Below are 18,850 nucleotides of genomic sequence, written 5' to 3' on the forward strand. Positions count from 1 at the left end.
TTGGCAGGCGGTAGTAGCGGGCCGTCCGAGGTTGGGAGACTGAGGTTAGAAGCTGTGGAGTGAAGATATCCAGAGGAGGTGAGGTCAGTCACAGTCCTGGAAACAATGGCTTGATGTTCGGTGGTGGGGTCATGGTCCAGAGGGAGGTAGGGGGAGACGGCCATAATACAGTTAGTATTGAGTAATTGACTCTATGATCAATGATTTTATTACGAGTGAGCATAATGGAATACAATTCAATTACAAATTTCAAAAATGTGAAAACTAAAAAATACTGATATCCGAGATTGTAGAAAGTGTAAATTTAACGGGATGAGAGACAGTTTAATAACAAACAATCTGCAGGGGATGGACGCAAAATGAATATCGAAATGGGACAAACAGAGATTCAAACGCGCGAATGGTCCCCGCTTCTGCTACACGTCGACTCGCACCCAACGCCCCTTTCCCCCGGGGCGACACAGGTTCGGAGATTTTGTTCTCTCCGTGATGAGATTGAAATGGGCAAAATTCCCATTGATTTTAGCGGCTGAATTGCTGCGGAAATATGCGCATGCGCAGTATAAGCCCGCCCCCCAGTGTCGTCACAATGAGGATAACAGCGCATGCGCAACCCTTCCTCCAACAATGGCCGAGAGCGTCATTCACTCAGTGAGCGGAATAGGGTTTAATTCAGCAGCGATCGGAGACATCACCGCCCCAGAGGGAAGTGAACAAACAGCATCTGCTTAAAGCAGCGCATCGGTTTGGAGCCGCGTCCGCAGATATGCTCAGAGATTGGCATTGAGTGTCCGGGCAGCTGAGGCGGAGGCGGCGGCTGTTTTTAATGGGCTCCCTGGAACACGAGCTGCTCCCGGAACATGGAGTGAGCGGGGGGAAGGGAGAGGCCATTCTCGAGCAGTGTCTGGACAGAGTGAGAAGAACTCGCCATTGAAGATCATTGCTGCTTTCTCTCCCCAAACCCGAGTGAAGCTTCCTGGCTTAGTTCCGGCTCCCACTGTCCCTTGTTATTGGACAGAGAATGGCGGGGAAAATAGCCGCACAGTAACAATGTTTCCAGTTACACAAAGAAGATCAATTTCAGGCACCAGGTGAGAAGTGTGAAAGAGACATTTTAAACTGTACCTGCTTGTTTCCGGGTGTACAGTTAGTTCAAAGGGAGCTGTAAAGAGAAATTTGACCCTTGCAAAGGTCACTTCTCCATCAGATAGCCTAATTCAAGGAGCAGTGCACAGGACAGGTTGTCTCTGCAGGTCACAAACTTGTTACAAATCTACTCAAAAAAACAGATGAGTAGAAACTGATTGTTCCAGTACTGCGTGTGCTGCTGGTTTTGCTCTGTTGATTCTTCATAATAATTATTACTTGAAAAAAATACATTTATCACTTTTGTACCTTCTACTTCACCTATTCTTCAGGTAAAGGAGTTATGTTTTCTGTGTGCATGGAAAGAATTGAAGGAACCAGATGATTCCTCGAAACAAGGAAAAGTGCAGCCTGATGGTTCCAACTCACAGTGAGTACAATATCACTCACAAAGCACAGAGATACTGCCAGGCCTTTAGGCCAAAATGAAACAGTATAGAGACCCACATAGGTCCAAAGGTTGAGAGGTGCCCTTTCAATAAAATATTAAAACAGAGCATTGGTGGGAGAAGTTGTTTCCATTGCACTCCAACCTAGTACAACTGAGAACTAGATACATCAATCCCAGGGCAAAAGCAAACCCACTATTATTTTTAAGTACACAGTGTCACCTTGTCCACAAATTAAATACCAATTATTAACTCCATCAGACAACATTTACCCTTTTGTGAGATACAGAATACATTGCTGTTAGGTATCCCAGAGTGTAGACCGGGCTACAGATTAAATACCAGTTCCAAAATCTCACTAAGTGTTAGACGAGAACATCGAGTAAAAGTATCAATTTCCTTTTAAAAACTGCACAAATTACACACCAGGCCATGTATCAGATCGATGTATATGTTATCATTTCAATTTGTTTTCACAGAGATACAAATTGAACAGCACTACATATCCCATACAAAACTACTGAATGTAACCTATGGCTGTGAAAGAAAACATTGAATAAATATTTTACAAGAAAGCAAAGGTTAAACAAATATTGATACCATAATTTATGAAATCCCAGTTACATTCAACACCAGAGATGCATAGATAGAGAATAAATCCAAAACTCATTCACCCACCTAGAAACAGACATATAAACAATAATTCCAAGCACACATTCAATCTAGAGATTGAAAAATACAAAATTAAAGCTACTTTCATATACACTGTCGTTGACAGAAAGATGCAGAATATAGTCCACTGTCATATACAGTACCAGGAACTGACAAAGGTATCACAAAGTCCACACTCACTTATTGTACCTGAGATTGATGGCCAACAATAACTAATTCACATTGAGCAGATAAGATTGAAAAATATAGAATACAGGTTTGGAAGGTGCTGTCTAAGGAGGCTTGGTGAGTTCCTACAGCTCATCTTGTAGATGGTATACACTGCTGCTACTGTGTGTCAGTGGTGGAGGGAGTTAATGTTTGTGGATGTGGCACTAATCAAGCAGGCTGCTTTGTCCTGGGTTGTGTCAAGCTTCTGGAGTTCTGTAGGAGATGACTGATACAGAAGGAATAAGGCATTCACATGCAACATAAAAGACTGACAGAAGCAGGTTGAATGCAACAGTATTACACTCCACAGGAAACGGAAAGAAAGCAAAGAATAAAACACACTTTTCATTTCACAGCAGAAAATTTGAAGCAAATTGAATAGATCAATCACAGGATCAAAGAATTGCATTTATGTAGCTCATCCTGCACTCGTACAAAGTACCACAACTGACAGATACAGACAGAAAACAGCATTTGGATACAATACCAGAGACTGATACATACAAAATGAATCAGGTACACATATAATTATTCAAAGACTGATGGCAGCAGAATTAACATTAAACTCTCACTCACTTCCAGATACTGGCAGCTTCAGAATGAGCTCCACATTCAGTTGTAATTCTGGGGACTGACAGATGGAATGGATCACAAAATCACATTCATTTACACAGACTGATGGGTACATAATTCATCTCATATTCACACACAGTAGCAAAGACAGATACATTATTAAAAACTCTTTTGCAAAAAGCACACGAGACTGACAGATACAGAACTAAATTAACTGTCCCATTCAGTACCAGAGAATGGCAGAAAGAGAAAATAATCCACACTGACACACATGACCAGAGTCTGTCAGATACAGAATATATCCCACACTCTCATCCCAAATCAGAGACTAACAGATGGAGAAGTAAGGCCATAACAACACAGCCTCAATGAATGACAGTTACAGAATTAACCTAATAATGGATGAGAAATGGAGAGATGCAGATTGACTCTCACACTTGCTGAGTCCCAAGGGCTTATGATCACAGAATGAATCCCACAGTCACACAGAACAGTGGCAGACAGTGAATGTGACCACACTCACAGAGCGGAGACTGGGAGGTACAGATTGACATCAGGACTTGCATATAGAAGCAGAGACTGACACACACACAATAATTCTCTCTCACACATTCAGTCCAGAGATTGATAGATGCAGAGTGAACCCTATTGCTCTCACATGGTACAAGATTTGCAGATAGAGAATGAATTCCACCATCTCACAAAAAAACAGTGACAGATATTGAACAAATCTCACTCATGTACAGTTCACAGAACTAGAAGTTACAGCATGAATCCCAGAATTGCATTTAGTACCAGAAACAGTCAGATATAGAATTATTACAACGAGCGCATTCATTACCAGAATATGATAAAGGCATACAATTATCAGCTAATGAATTAGTCCAAAACTCTCATGGTGAAGCAGAGAATGATGAATACATAATGAATCCCACAACCATTCACTTGCAGTGACTGGCAGATACAAAATGATTTACATGCTCACAGATTGAACCAGTGATGAGCAGATACTGAACAAATGTATTTCACACATAGAGCAGTTACTAATATTGTTTGATTTCTTCTTTGGATGTTTGTGTCACTAGAAAGTCCAGGAGTTTTGCTCCTCCCCAATTGTCATTATGAAGGCGGTGGTGGACTGCCTTCTGTCTGATGCTGTCTGTCATCCATAGGTGTGGCAAATTTGTTGTTAGGTAGCAAGTTCCAGGATTTTGACCCAGTGATGATGACTGAATGGTGACATATTGTCAAGTCAGGATGGTGTTTGAATTGGGGGTGACTTTGCAGGTGGTGTTATTCCAGGCACCTTCTGTACATGTTCTTCTAGGTATAACAGGTTGCGGGTTAGAAGGATGCTGTTGAAGTAGTCTTTTTCAGTTGCTGCAGCTGATCTCGTAGATGGTACGAACTGTGTGAGAGTGGGGGAGGGAATGGACTCATGAATTGTGTGTCACTCAGATACTTTATCCAGAATATTATTAATCTGCATGAGTGTTGTTGGGATTGCGCTCAGTAGTGGAAAGTATTTAATCACACTTCTGACTAGTAGGTTGTAACTCACAGAATAGGCTTTAAGGAGTGCAAAGGTCAGTTACTCACTGTGGACCTGCTTTGACCTGTTCCTGAAGCTGTAGTAGTTGTGTGGCGAAGTAAGATTAAACCTTTCAATCATTTACCATAAACTAACAAGCACAAAAAAAAAGATGGTCACACTCGAGCGAGATATCCCATTGTAGGGAAAAAGCCACACTCACTTATCATAGACGTGCAGGCAAAGCACAAAACCCACAGTCACATTTCAATTATAAAGAAGTCCATAATAAAATCAACTTTCACAGGTTTTGAACAGACAGGGAAATGAATACAAATGTTCACCAATCAGACACAGACACCGAATCATAGCAACATCTACATTCTACAGGTTAAAAGATTCACAGTAAAACCTACATCTCATTAAAAAAATGAAGAGGTACTGAATAAAAACATATTCTGTTAACGTAACTGACAGGTACAGAATTAGATCAACATTCTCATATCAGACACACACAATTGCAGAGTTAAATCTAAAATAACATCTAACAAATTGATAGGCACAGAGTGACCGCACATTCACTTGCCAGAATTTAAAAGGTACAGGAGAAAAACCTTTCTTCCATACCAGAGACTAACTTGTACAGAGAAAAATAGACACTCACCTAGCTGTAAATGACAGGTGCAGAAGAAGATCCTGATTCACAGACTGGAAACTGTCAGGTAAAGATTAAAGCCAAAAATAACAAATTAGACAATGAGGTTCACAGCAATCCCATATTCACTTGTCAGAAATTAACATATAAAGAGTAAGGCCTTTTCTCCCACACTGGAAATGTCCAAGTACAAAGGAAAACCCAGATACATGTTTAAGAAATTGACAGACCAAAAGCAAAGCCAGCATTCACTACAGCAAAAAACGACAGGAACAAAATAAAATACACACTCATGTAACAAAAATAGGCAAAAATAATTAAGTCCACCTATCCAAAACTGAAACAGTTAAAATCTACAATCACACATCAGTAAGTGACTTGCACAATAAAGCCCAGATTCTCATAGCAGAAACAGATGGAGATAGAGCAAACTAATTCTCACTGAACCAGAAACTGGGCAGGACACAATACAGATTACACCCATTTTTCAGAAACAGACAGGTGGATATAAAATAAGGTACTTACATAAAAGAGATTGACAGAAACAGATTAAAGCACATTGCCCCACTTAAAAGTTTGACCGGTGCAGTATATAACCCAGTCTTTCAAAATACTGACTTGTACAGAGTGAAAACAACACTAACATGGCAGGAAATCACATATTGAATATAAATCCACACAGTCATACCACTTACTGACGGTTATAGAGTTAGATATAATAAATCAGGAAATGCATACGATCATAGCAGAGTCTAACAGATAGAGATTAAAATCCAGACACTTAGCAGGAACCAAAAGTTACAGGACAAAGCCCACAATCACATATCGGACAGTGAGGGAATCAGAGTAAAACCAACATTGACATAGATGAGACAAATTGGTCGTATGAGGAAAGGTTGCTCGATTTAGGCCAATACTCAGTGGAGTTGAGAAGAATGGGAGGTGATCTTATTTAGAAATATAAGTTTCTGAGGGGACTTGACAGGGCAGATTCTGGGAGGACGTTCCCCCTCATGAGGAGTCTAGAACTATGGTCCACAGCTTATAATAAAGTGTCTCCCATTTTAGACTGCAATGAGAAGGATTTTTTCTCCCAAAGGATGATTAGATTTTGGAATTCTCTTCCCCGGAGAGCAGTGGAGGCTGGGCCTTTGAATAAATTCAAAGCTGTGTTGGACTGATTTCTGATTGACGAGGGAGTCGAGGCTTTGGGGGCCAGGCAGGAAAGGTCACAGTTATATCAGCCATGGTCTTATTGAATAGTGGAGCATATTCAAGGGGCTGAATGACCTACTCCTGGTCCTATTTATTATGTTCTTAAAAAATAAGATTAAATGTGAAATTGCATGAGAGAAGTTAATAAGAATAGTGTATATCCCACAATTACATGACAGAAAATGATAGGCAGACTAAAACCCACACTCATAACAGAAAATGGCAGGTAAAGGGCATGCTCACACATCAGATACTGACCAATTCAGTGTAAAAGGCACATTGACATTCCAGAAATGGAAATTATAATAGCATAAAATGCCCACTCATCTCAAAACAAAACAAGAGATACAGACTAAAACCCACACTCTCAAACTACAGAAAGACACAATGTGAAACTAAACTCACCAGCAAGCAACCAACTTGTTCAAAATAAAACACTTACATCATCCCTGTTAATTTCGAGTATATGTGTAAGGCCATCACTGGCTCAACAGGAACTGACAGCTGCTTTGTACAACACACTCACACCTACCAAACCTGACAGGTAGATTGTCAAAGTCACATTCACATATGAGAAACTTTTAGACACAGTGAGTTTAAAAAAAACACTCATTCACACATACCCGACACTGCCAGAAACACAGTAAAGCCACACTCAAAATAAGAAACTAGAAGCTACAAAAAAACACCCAATTATGCCAAATATTGATATGTACAGGGTAAAAAAAACCTTCACATATCAGAAATGAGCATGTGCAGACAAATTGCACACCATACCACAGACTGCGAAATATGGAGTAAAAAAAACACTTTCCATACCAAATACCAACAGTACAGAATAAAATACAAAATTACCTACTGACAGACAAGGAGTAAAACCCACACACACACATCAGTGATTGATGGAAACAAAACCTGCATTCACTGAACAGAGATTGGCAAATACAAACAAAAACAGATTGTCACCCATCAGGAACTGACAATAGCAGATGAAAAGCCACATCCACATTTGGGAGATGGAAAGAGACAGAGTCAAACCCACACTCATGTAGCAGAGACTGACAGGTGCAGATTAAAATACAGACTGACATAGGAGAGACTGACAGGAACACAGGATAACACGTCCTTTGAAGCTGCATGGTGTGGAGATTTAAAAAAACATAAATTGGAGATTAATGTTATGAATTAATTGTTGTAATCAACTGCCACAAACTGACATAGATTAAAAGCTTTATCCAAATATCAGTTACTGATTGGCCACATTCACATAGCTACAGAGGACAAATATCTGAAGAGACAGAATAGAAATCCAATCGCTGAATAGCGGGAAAGGGAAGAAATTAGAAATGTGTGATCCATTTCACTGCTGAATGTGGACTACAAAATTCTGTCCAAGGCCATTTTCAATCGGCTCTGGGGCTGGTGATCCACCCTGACTAGACCTGCGCTGTACATGGCAAGAAGATATCTGATAGCCTCTCACTACTCAGGGAAATAATTGCAGGATGGGGGCGGCAGGAGACCGACCTCATCAGCTTGGGCCAGGAGAAGGCCTATGGCAGAATATCACACACCTACTTGATGGATCTGCCCTCCAAAATGGAGGTTGGAGAGGGAATCTGCAGTTGGGTCCAGCTGCTCTACATAAACCTCAGTAGTGCAGTTTCAGCCAATGGGTGAGAATTGGAAATCTTTCTGATAAATCTGAAGCACTCTCTCCCCTCTCCTGTTCATATTTTGCAAAGAACATTTTGCTGAGTCCATCAGGAAGGATTCGGGTATAAGAAGGGTGACAATCCCAGGCAGCGGAGGCACTCAGGTCAAAGCCTCCCTGTACATGGACAACGTCATCGTCTTCTGCTTGGATCCACTGATAGTGTACAGACCTGTGATTGGTTCAAACTGGCCTCGGGAGCCAAGCTAAATTGTGTCAAGAGTGATGTCATGTTCTTTGGGGACCTAGGCTGACCATTCCTTTGTCCCCTTCACTGTCAGGTCAGGCTGCCTGAAGGTCCTGGGCATGCACTGGAGACTGAAAGGAGCAAGTAGCTATGGTCAAAGAAAAACTGGGCATGTGGGAGCGACGCTCCCCCTCCATCACTGCTAAGAAACTGGTCATCAGGTAATAACAATCTTGGTGTTGTACATGGTGCAGGTTTGGCCCTTTCATCACTCCTACACTGTGGTGATCACCCGAGCTTTCTTCTGCTTTATCCGGAGGTTGAAAATGGACCATGTTCACAGGGACATGGCATACAAACCTCTAGATAGATGGGGACAAAATGTGACCAACATCACCCTCATCCTAATGGCCCTGTTGTGTGTGGCTGCATCAAGCTGTGCATAGACCCTCAGGAAGCAAACACCAAGTGTCAATATGTGCTGAGGTTCTACCTGACCCGGTGTCACGAGGATGGATCACTTATAGAAAATTTTATGCAGAAAAACATCTTTGAGGACAACTCCATCCAGCAGTGGTACCCACGTAATGATCTACAGGTACAGCAGGATAAGGCAATGGTAGATTCTGTCAGATAGCCTGCTCAGTGAACTATCAAAGTCTTTTGGCAGAAAGCCTCATCACCAGAACTTTCAAACAACCCCTAGGATGTAGCTTGGCTGGTGGTGAGAAAGGTCCTCCCCATCATGTCCTTCCTCCAAGCCCAAAGTCTCTCCCCTTCTGCTCATCACACTCGGTGGCTGTAGTGGAGAAGAGACCATTGTTCTGCACCTTCTGGGATGTACCTTTTCCAAGAAGGTCTGGCTAGAGATGCAGTGGTGTTTGTCGAGGTTCATCCTGAGCAGCTCTGTGATGTAGGACTCAGTGCTCTATGGCCTGTTCCCAGGGACACACACCAAGATAAACATCAACTGCAGCTGGAGGATCATCAGCTTTTGGTCTGCCCGAAACTTGCCTATCTTTTGAGTGATATAGACTGGCACATTCCAAGATCCAAGACTATGTGCTGAGGAATACATTAAAGCTTGGAACAGCCACCACAGAGGTTCAATGGGGAAATGTCACTGCTGAATGCCTTTCACCCATAGTGCACTGAGGGCCTGAAGAATTTTATAGCACCCCTGGGGCTGTATGCCTGACATTGATTGTACTTTGTGAATATCATGAGTAACAGAAATTAGATTGAAGCACCTCAGAGAGGAACTTGCTGCGTGAAGGCAAGTTGAGTTCTGTTGCAGTTTCTGTAATGTTTCAGTTTGAAAACAATTGCCCTTGGGCTGTATTCCTGACATGGAACATATATTATAAACATCAGGGGAATTACAACTGTGGAAAGGCACCTAGGGGTGGGGACAAGTTGAACTTTGTTGCACTTGCGGTAATTTTCAAGTTGAAATGGTTTACAATGTACTCCTATACGTTTTATGAATAAAGTATATTTCTGGAGGCAAAAAAAGAAGAGAAGGAAACAGTTGCCAAGAAAGGGTGAAAGAAACCTCTGAGTAAAGGGCAGGAATGTTCAGGAAAATTTGGGGAAGGAGAGTTACGCCATCTACATCTACAAAGTGATGAAGCAGGTTCACCCCGACACCGGCATCTCCTCCAAGGCCATGAGCATCATGAACTCGTTCGTGAGCGATATTTTCGAGCGCATCGCGGGTGAGGCTTCCCGCCTGGCCCATTACAACAAGCGCAGCACCATCAGCTCCCGGGAGATCCAGACCGCCGTGCGCCTGCTGCTGCCCGGGGAACTGGCCAAGCACGCCGTGTCGGAAGGGACAAAGGCGGTGACCAAGTACACCAGCTCCAAGTAAAACCCCACAATGGACTGAAAAACATTCAAAACACAACGGCTCTTTTAAGAGCCACCCACAATCTCTCTGAAAAAGCTGCACCATCTTTTCCCATATTGAGTTACTGATAAATATCTTGCTGGAGGAATGTAGGTCAATTTTCCAATGCTTTCCAATCCGATCACACATTTCTCCAAAATGCAGTTTCTCTCCCAGCGGAATGTCTGTTTCTCTATTCAGTGTTTGTGATGTAAACTGAACATTGGTCCCTGACCCTTTGTCCAATTTCTTGGCCTCACCTGTTAATGTTCCACCTCCTCCCACTCAGTTAAAGTGGATTTAAAGGGAATGTGTCAGCCTTCTCCTTTTCCAGTGTGTTTCCTTATTGGGAAACGTTAATTCATTAACCTTTAACCGCTGGGGTGCAGAAACTTTAATGTCACTTTCTAACTTCTTACACCAGAAGCCTGGACTCTGGATTCACTCCCTCGGCTGCTCCTGTCACCAGGCACCAATCTCTAATCTGTGATGTGTTATCTTTACAATGATTGAATTGGACTGGGTCCCATTACAGAATGTTGTGAATGGGTCTTCCTACCTGCCCATGACAGATTGTTCCTTCTATGTGAAACTATCAAACTGAATTGGGAGTGAATTTTAAAACCGAAGCAAAGTTTCACTAAAGTGGTCCCTGGGACGTGGTGATTGTCCTACGATGAGATGCTGATCAAATTTGGCTTTTTTTTCTCTCTAGTGTTTGGAAGAATGAGAGGCGATCTCATTGAAACTTACAAGATTCTGAATGGGGCTTGATACGGTAAAAACTGGGAGATTGTTTCTGCTGATGGGGGAATCTAAAACACGAGCACTGTCTCAGATAATGATCATTTAGGACTGAGATGAGGGGAAATTTCATCACTGTGAATCTTTGGAATTCTCTGCTCAGGGTTTCCAATGGCAGCTTCCTATGTAAACATGTCATGCTGCAGTTCACCAGCCTCACCAGTGGAGGTGTTGCAGTAATTCATCAAACCCCTGGAGTCAGACCACTCAGCACAGAGACTGGGATCTTCCTGTGCTCCATGTGTGGGTTTCAGTGCCTGGGTGAGAGCACCTCACTGAGCGCAGGCTGGGAATAGAGACTGTGTGCCTATGTGTCTCTGCACCACACCTGGTGAAAGTAGCTCATTCAGCACATACAGGGCTGGGATTTTCCTGTGCTCTCTCTCAGGCTCAGTTTACTCTGAGTGGATATCCCTCATTCTTTGGTTTGAGTTACAGCTTCTCTCTTACAGTTAGTCTGGGTGTTCCTGGCAGAGCAGAATGCCCCTTTCCTGTCACACTCACCGCACATATTGAGGTGGATGTGCTGCCTCCCGAGATACAGGTGATCAAGAATTCACGTCTTCGCTACACTCGTTAACTTTACTGATCCCTAGTCCTTGAATCATCATTGGTTCCCCTCGAATATCAGGTACATTATCATCTTCACCTGCTATGAACACTGACCTGACAGTGGAAAGGCATTGGAGGAGAATGGTGAAGTCAACAGTGTCAAAGATTGAGAAGGATGAGGAGGGATTGATCAGCTGGGTCAGGCTGCACTCGCCTGCTCCACTTCTAATCTTTCCAGAGTATCACCTGCAATGGCTTCTCTTCCCACTCCTCCTCTTGTTACCTCTGGAATCCCCCAGGGATCTATCCTTGGCTCCTCCTATTTCTCATCAATATGCTGCCCCTTGGTGACATTATCTGAAAACACAGTGTTAGTTATCACATGTATGCTGATAACACCCAGCTCCACTTCACCATCAGCTTCACAACCCCTCCACTGTCATTAAATGATCAGACTTCTTATCTGACATCCAGTACTGGATAAGCAGAAAATTCCCCCAACTAAATATTCAGAAGACCAAAGACCACACTACAAATTCCATTCCCGGTCACTGACTCTATCCGTCTCCCTGGTCAATGTCTGAGACTGAAACAAACTCTCATAAACTCGGCACCTCACTTCACCCTGAAATGAGCTTCTGACCACATACCAGTTCCTTCACCAAGATCACCTATTTCCCGCCTGTAACATTGCACATTTTATTTTAATGTGAGTGTCGCTGGCTAGGCCAGCATTTATTGTCCATCCCTAATTGCCCTTGAGGCTCACATGTAGGCCAGACCAGGTAAGGACGGCAGATTTCCTTCCCTAAAGGGAATTAGTGAACCAGATGGGTTTTTACAATAATTGAAAATGGTTTCATGGTCATCATTAGACTTTTTTAAAAATTGAATTCAATATCCACCATCTGCTGTGGTGGGATTCGAACCCAGCATCCCCAGGACATTACCCTGGGTCGCTGGATTACCAATTTGGTTAATTACCAATAATTACCAACACCACTATGCCACAACCTTCCCATGTCTCCATGCCTCAACTCACCTGTACCTGAAACCTTCATCCACTGCTCAAACCCTCATCCATGCTTTTGTTACCTCTAGATTTGACCATTCAAACACACTCCCGGCCAACCTCCCATTTTTCACCCTCCAGAGAGTGAAGCTCATCCAAAACTCTGCTTCCTAGATCTGAGTTCACTCCAAATGGCGGTCACCCATCACCCCTGTGCACGTTAACCTACACCGACTCCTGGTCTCAATTATAAAATTCTCACCCTTGTTTTCAAATCCCTTCATGACCTCACCTCTCCCTATCTCTGGAATCTCCTCCAGCCCGACAATGCTCTGAGAAACCTGAGCTCCACTAATTTCAGGACATCCCTGATTTTAATCACTCCATCATTTGTGGCTGTGCCTTCAGCTCCTGGGCCCAAAGATCTGGAATTCCCTCCCGAAACCCCTCTGCCTGTATCTTGCTTTCCTCCTTCCCCTACCTGGATCCCATTCCCTCCATTTGTTTCCCCCTTCCTCTCCCCCGGGTTCCTCCTCTCTCGCCTTTACTTACTGGCTTTACGCAGTCCAGTTGCTGTTTTAATTGACATCAGTGAAATGTAGTTTCTGTATTTCCCACAGCAGTGACTACACTTTAAAAGGAATTCATTGTCTCTAAAGCTCTTTGGGATGTTCTGAGTTTGTGAAGGAAAATACATACATGCAATATTTTGCATTTTTCATAGAAACATAGAAAGGAGTCACAGAAAACACTGAAGAGGCCACTCAGCCCATTTTGTATGTGATGGCCGCACCCTCTGAAACCCGTCTACAGCCCTGCACCACTGAACGAGCCCCAACCCCCCTCCCATCAACACGGCACCCTCGTCTCCTCCTCCTGATCTCCTTCCCCACCCACTGAAACTCTTCCCCACCAGGTAAAACCCTTTCCCCAGCCTCTGACCCACTGGGAAAGGATCAGCTTTGTAATCTGAGGGCCGAGGATTCCAGTCCCTGTCTCGCTGCTGCTTCCAGCGAAACTTGGTCAATTCCCAGGAAGCCATGAAAAGTGAGCAATTCCCGCTGAATTCTCCTGCTCCCTCAATGGGAGTGAAGGAGATGCTCCTTCAATCTGCAACAATGTCCATCTTATTGAAATTTCAGCAGACAGGGTGATTTTTTTCCTGACTAACAAGGGAGTGAAATGTTATGGGGACAGGCGGAATGTGGAGTTGAGGCCGTGATCAGATCGATCATCATCTTATCAAATGGCAGAGCAGGCTCGAGGGCCTGATTGACCGACTCCTGCTCCGAATTCCTATCTTCATATGTTCGTACGTTCGAAAACATTCCTCTTCCCAACCCCTTCTCTGCCCCCTTAGCCACCAATCCTCCCTTTGAAACCCTTCCCCGCCCCATGAACCAATTCCCGACCCACTTTCCTCATCCCCTTAAACCCCTTCCATAGCCTTCACTCCTTCTCCCACCTCTGATATTTGTGAGGTAGCTTGCTCTGTGGATGGTCAGAGTGCTGACACCCTAAGACCCCTATCTTCTCTCAGTCCCTTCTTTATTGGGTTATTCTGAACTTTCAGAGATTCTCTGCAGTGATCCCCACTTCCCATTCCTTGCAATTCCCACATCTTCTCCCAGCCTCATTCATCCCTAAACACCTTGTCCTGGGACACACTGATCCTAAAGAGAAACAAGACACGGATATGAAGCTGTGATCAAAGCAGTAAGTTTTATTTCAGAGTACAGCCCATTATTCAGACAGCAGGAACACAGGGTCAGGGCTCACTGGACTGAAACAATCAAACAGCCTGTTTCCCAGGAACGAAGATTTCATGCAGTAAGAACTTGGAGAGCTCGGGCTGCTGGGAATCCATCACCGGATCTTTCACTGTATTCGAACACAACATATTGACTGGTCAGGTTCTCTAAAGAGAAACTCCCCAGTTTCCTCACAGGCCTTTTGAACAGTTTATCCTCCATTCACAAAGCAAGCCCGCCTGTACACTAAAATCCAAAATGAAGAATGAATTGAGTGATTGTTCTGTACACAGAGGGAGGGAGATCAATGTGAAAACATGAAGCTGACTCTATCAGTGTTACTGGAATGGCTCTGGATCACACATCAACCTCACCTCTTTTATTTTTAATTAAAACCCACACATCCCTCCCTCCCCTCGACCTGTACAAGACTCACTCTCTGTCCTGAAGGGCAGTCCAAGGGATTTTTCTCAGATTGGACCCCACCAGATCCACAATCTCAGACCAGAGAGAGTGAAATGAAAGATCGGACATTTATATCAAACCTTTCCTGTCATGAGAAGAGTCCAAAGAGTTTCACAGACTGGCGATTGCTTTCGAAGTATTGACACTGTTTTATAGGAAACATTGCAGCCAATCAGCTTTCAGCAAATTCTCACAAAGAGTGAATGAGATTTGACGGGGTGAGGAGTTTCTGGTCATGTTGGTTGAGAGAGTGATGTTGTTCCAAGACACAGGGAGAACTGCCAGCTCTTCAAATAATGTACCAGATATAACCTTTGGCATTAACAGGTAGACAGGGTCTCAGTTTAACTTTTCATCCAAAACATGACACCTCCAACAGTGCAGCACTCCCCCAGTGCTGGTCTGGATCTACTGGATTGGGACATCAACCCACAATTTGTTCACTCAACTCCCAACTGAGGCAGAGTGACAATGGATAAATTAACCACTTCTCTTATCGACACAATCTGTGTTCTCACACCCCAATCTGTGTGAAAGCTGCAGTATTAATCAATTTAAATAAACCTGTCTTAAACCCTCTTACTCTCACTCCTTGCCCTCATTATGAAAAGCTGACTCATGCCTGGGGATTGATCCCACAGACACCTCCAGTATCGCTCCGAATTCCTCATTCTTCACCTGTTAGACTGGACAGTGCGTGTGGAGGAAAGGGACTGAGGGAACTGCCGACTCTGTCCTCACACACAATCTGCACTCTCACACTGCAGCAGGTAGCAGCGATGGGGAGCAGCAACTGGGAGTTACTCCTCTGTGGTTCCTGGGTACTGAGGCCAATTACAGAGTCTCCCAACCGAGTAACTCATCCGGCTGTGATCCACCAACTCGGCACTGCCCTTTTCTTGCTGGTCTGTTTGGATCAGCCCTCAACACCCACCATCCCCTCCAGCCGCTCAGATAGTGACTAATCATTCAGGGAATTTACCTGTGCAACTGGTTTACATTAAATTCTTCAGTCTTTCATAAATAACAATTCAACCAATTATATTGTGATGTTCAAACAATTAAACTGTGAAATTCCAAGAGAGTAATGTAGTTTGAAAAGAATCCTCTCTGACCACTGGCTGTGAAGGGATTGGGGAAATGTGCTGGTGTTTACTATCAGGATGGAGAAACCCATTCCCTGCAGTCGGACTTGGCTGAGTCAGGAGCAGAAATTGAATCAGCAGGAAGAGAGTTTTCATTATCTTCCATGGAGTTCCTCAGAGTCAGTATCAGGATGCTGGAGTAGAAATGTTCTGTATCTAATCTCGGAGAGTTTGCTGTTTGTATAATCACACACACACACACACACACACACACACAGAGTGAGTCACTCACTGAACTTATGGGAAAAGGTGTTGCCCTTCTTCCTCTATCTTCATTTTCATGAGTGTAGCTTCAGGCAAGAGCTCACTGTGAGGTTAGCTTGCTGAATACCTGAAAGGGAGGAAAAGCAGTTTTGCATGGCTACTGTTCCAGCGAGCCTGCCCCTCTTAAAGGGGAACTGTACTAATTGTAAGGAAGCTGCTGCCGATTTGCGAAAATTGCCTGTAAAACAAAGCACTCGAAATGGAGCAACACGGAAGAGAAAGGGATCCCTGGTTCTTGGATGCAGCTCTAAAGGCAACAGTCCAGGGTTTGGATGGAAGAGAGAGCCCACTTCTCTGCAGTGTATGGGGAAGTGTGGGGTGGGGGTGTTCTGTGCCGGAGGCCCTAAAGCAACACCATCAGACGGCAATTATGGTGGTCAGTTCCCAGAGTCTAGCCCCAATGAGCTGACAGCAGGGTCACCTGAAGCTCAATTCCCTCACTTTGGTCAGGAATGCTGATGTCATAGAGCACAGAAGAGTCCAAGCCAGCTCCGTGTAGGGCAATCCAGCCAGTCCCATTGACCTGCTCGATGACCATATCCCTGCATGTTTAATTCCCCCAAGTGTTCAAACAAGTTCCTTTTGAAACCATTGTTTATCTCTGCTTTTACTAACCTCGAAGGCAGTGACTTCCAGGTCATTACCACTTGCTGAGTCAAAAATAAAATGTGCTTCATTTCTCCCTCCCCCAAACTCTGCAACCCACCCCCCTCCCCATCCCCGTCCTCAATGTCTCTTGACATAATCTGTAAATCTGTGTACCTGAGTTCTTGTATGATTTGCTGATGGGAACAGGTTTTCTTGTCTACCTTATCTGACACTGTATTAATCTTGTCCACTTCTATCAAACCTACTCTCGATCTCCCTTTCAGCAAGGAGAACAACCCCAGCTCCAACCTCCAGCTTCTCCAACCTAACCTTCCAGCTGCAATCCCTTATCCCTGGAACCATTCCGGGAAATCTCCTCTGAACCCTCTCGGGGACCCTCACTTCATTCCTAAAGCATGGTGACCAAAACTGGAAGCAATAGTCTAATTGTGGCCTAACCAGGGCTTTATAAATGTTCATCATAACTTCCCTGTTTTTGTACTCAATACCTCTATTTATGAAGCCCAAAATTCCAAATGTTTTGCTAATTATTCTCAAAACCTCCTGCCACCTTCAAAGACCCATGTACATAAACCCCCACATCCCTATGACCTTGCATAGTATTTTGCACTGATTTCCTCCTCCTATCCCTTCTTCCAAAATGCATCACCTCAAACTTCTCTGTATTAAATTCCATCTCCCACTTGCCTGCCCATTCTACTAGTCTATCTCTGTCCTGTTGTAGTCGATTGGTATCATCCTGACTGTTTGCCACATCTTCACGTGACATTCCCTACACACCACAGCAGCCACCTCTCACACTGCTTCATACACCACATTCCCATCACTCACCCATTAGCAATCCCGGGCATTCAGGACTTGGGTCTAACATTCAGATGCTCCGCCTCAAACACTCAGAAATGCTGCCAACCTCGCACACAGCTCTCACAGACTTCACACAACTCCACCTCCTCCAACTGTGATACCCACATCACTCAAACGCAAATCACTCAAACACTCAGCACGCTCACTGACATTCTCTATTCGATCTTTCACAGGACAATGTGATCCATAACCACAGGGAGCGGAGCAGAATCAGAGGAGGACATGCACGCCTGCATCACCTGAGCCCTCTGGAGGAGGCAGTGATCTGTATCATGGAAGCAGCTGTTACAGATGCCGCTGAATTGAATTATAGACAGCTGGTCTGGGTCCTCTGATTTATCCGAAGGAAAACTAGGTTTGAAATGCTAAGTACATAAATATGTCTGAAGTTGTAGAATGTGAGGTGTGAAGAACATTTGCATTTTTAGAGAAACCAAAGTCATGAATTTCAAAGAGATTGTAAGATGCTACACTGAGCCAACAGAGGTTAAGCCAAACAGTGTGTTCATATTTCCCAAAGATTACTGATAATGGGAGTTCTATGGAAAATTTATATTATGGAAAAAGTTGCAAAGACATATTGGAACAATGGGATTTCCGTTAAAATGCGAGAAACCTGTATAAAAGAGATGAGGTTATATGTGAGAAGAAGGATTCTAAGGTCTAACAAGTGTGAAAAGCCTCCAGCCTCTATGCGCCAAGCTGCTGTCTCCAGGAACTGAAGCTAAGAGAATCCATTTTAAATATTGCTGTCCAGGGTATTGTCTGCTTTGCCGGGGTCTGTTGAAATCTCTGTTGTTTTACTGTTGCCTTACCGGAGGTGTAACTGTGAGCTAGATTAATTAGGGATTCGAGGAGTTATTATAGTCGTAATTTTTAGTCCTATGTATGTGCTTAAAATTGTTTATTTTATTAATAAATGTTTAAGTTAGGTTGGTAAAAACCCTCTAAGACTCAGTTGTCTTATTACTACTGAATTCAAGGCCCGCATCTCGAAATAAAAAATACAAATTGCAAGAACAGCTGTGGCAGGGTTTCAAGTTTCTGAGATTTGAGCAGCTCAGCATTTACCATCACTGTGCCATAATACATGTAAAAATGCAGGCAGCCACAGCAACTAGTACTCCATGGGAGCTCAGTTGGCTGGAAAGCTGGTGTGAAACAGATTGTTCTCAACAACACAGGATTCAATCCCCGCTCC

General features: G+C 43.6%; 1 long non-coding RNA gene across 1 annotated transcript; it reads left to right on the forward strand.

Moving 5' to 3' along the window:
* The first annotated feature begins 594 nt into the window (after positions 1-594).
* LOC144670507 (uncharacterized) lies at positions 595-18,596 on the forward strand. Its single transcript, XR_013573893.1, has 3 exons — positions 595-1,091; positions 1,419-1,516; positions 17,823-18,596. It is a non-coding gene; the product is annotated as an uncharacterized LOC144670507 (long non-coding RNA).
* Positions 18,597-18,850: the final 254 nt, after the last annotated feature.

Source organism: Cetorhinus maximus, chromosome 31 (genome assembly GCF_964194155.1).
Source record: "Cetorhinus maximus chromosome 31, sCetMax3.hap1.1, whole genome shotgun sequence".
Lineage (NCBI taxonomy): Eukaryota > Metazoa > Chordata > Chondrichthyes > Lamniformes > Cetorhinidae > Cetorhinus > Cetorhinus maximus.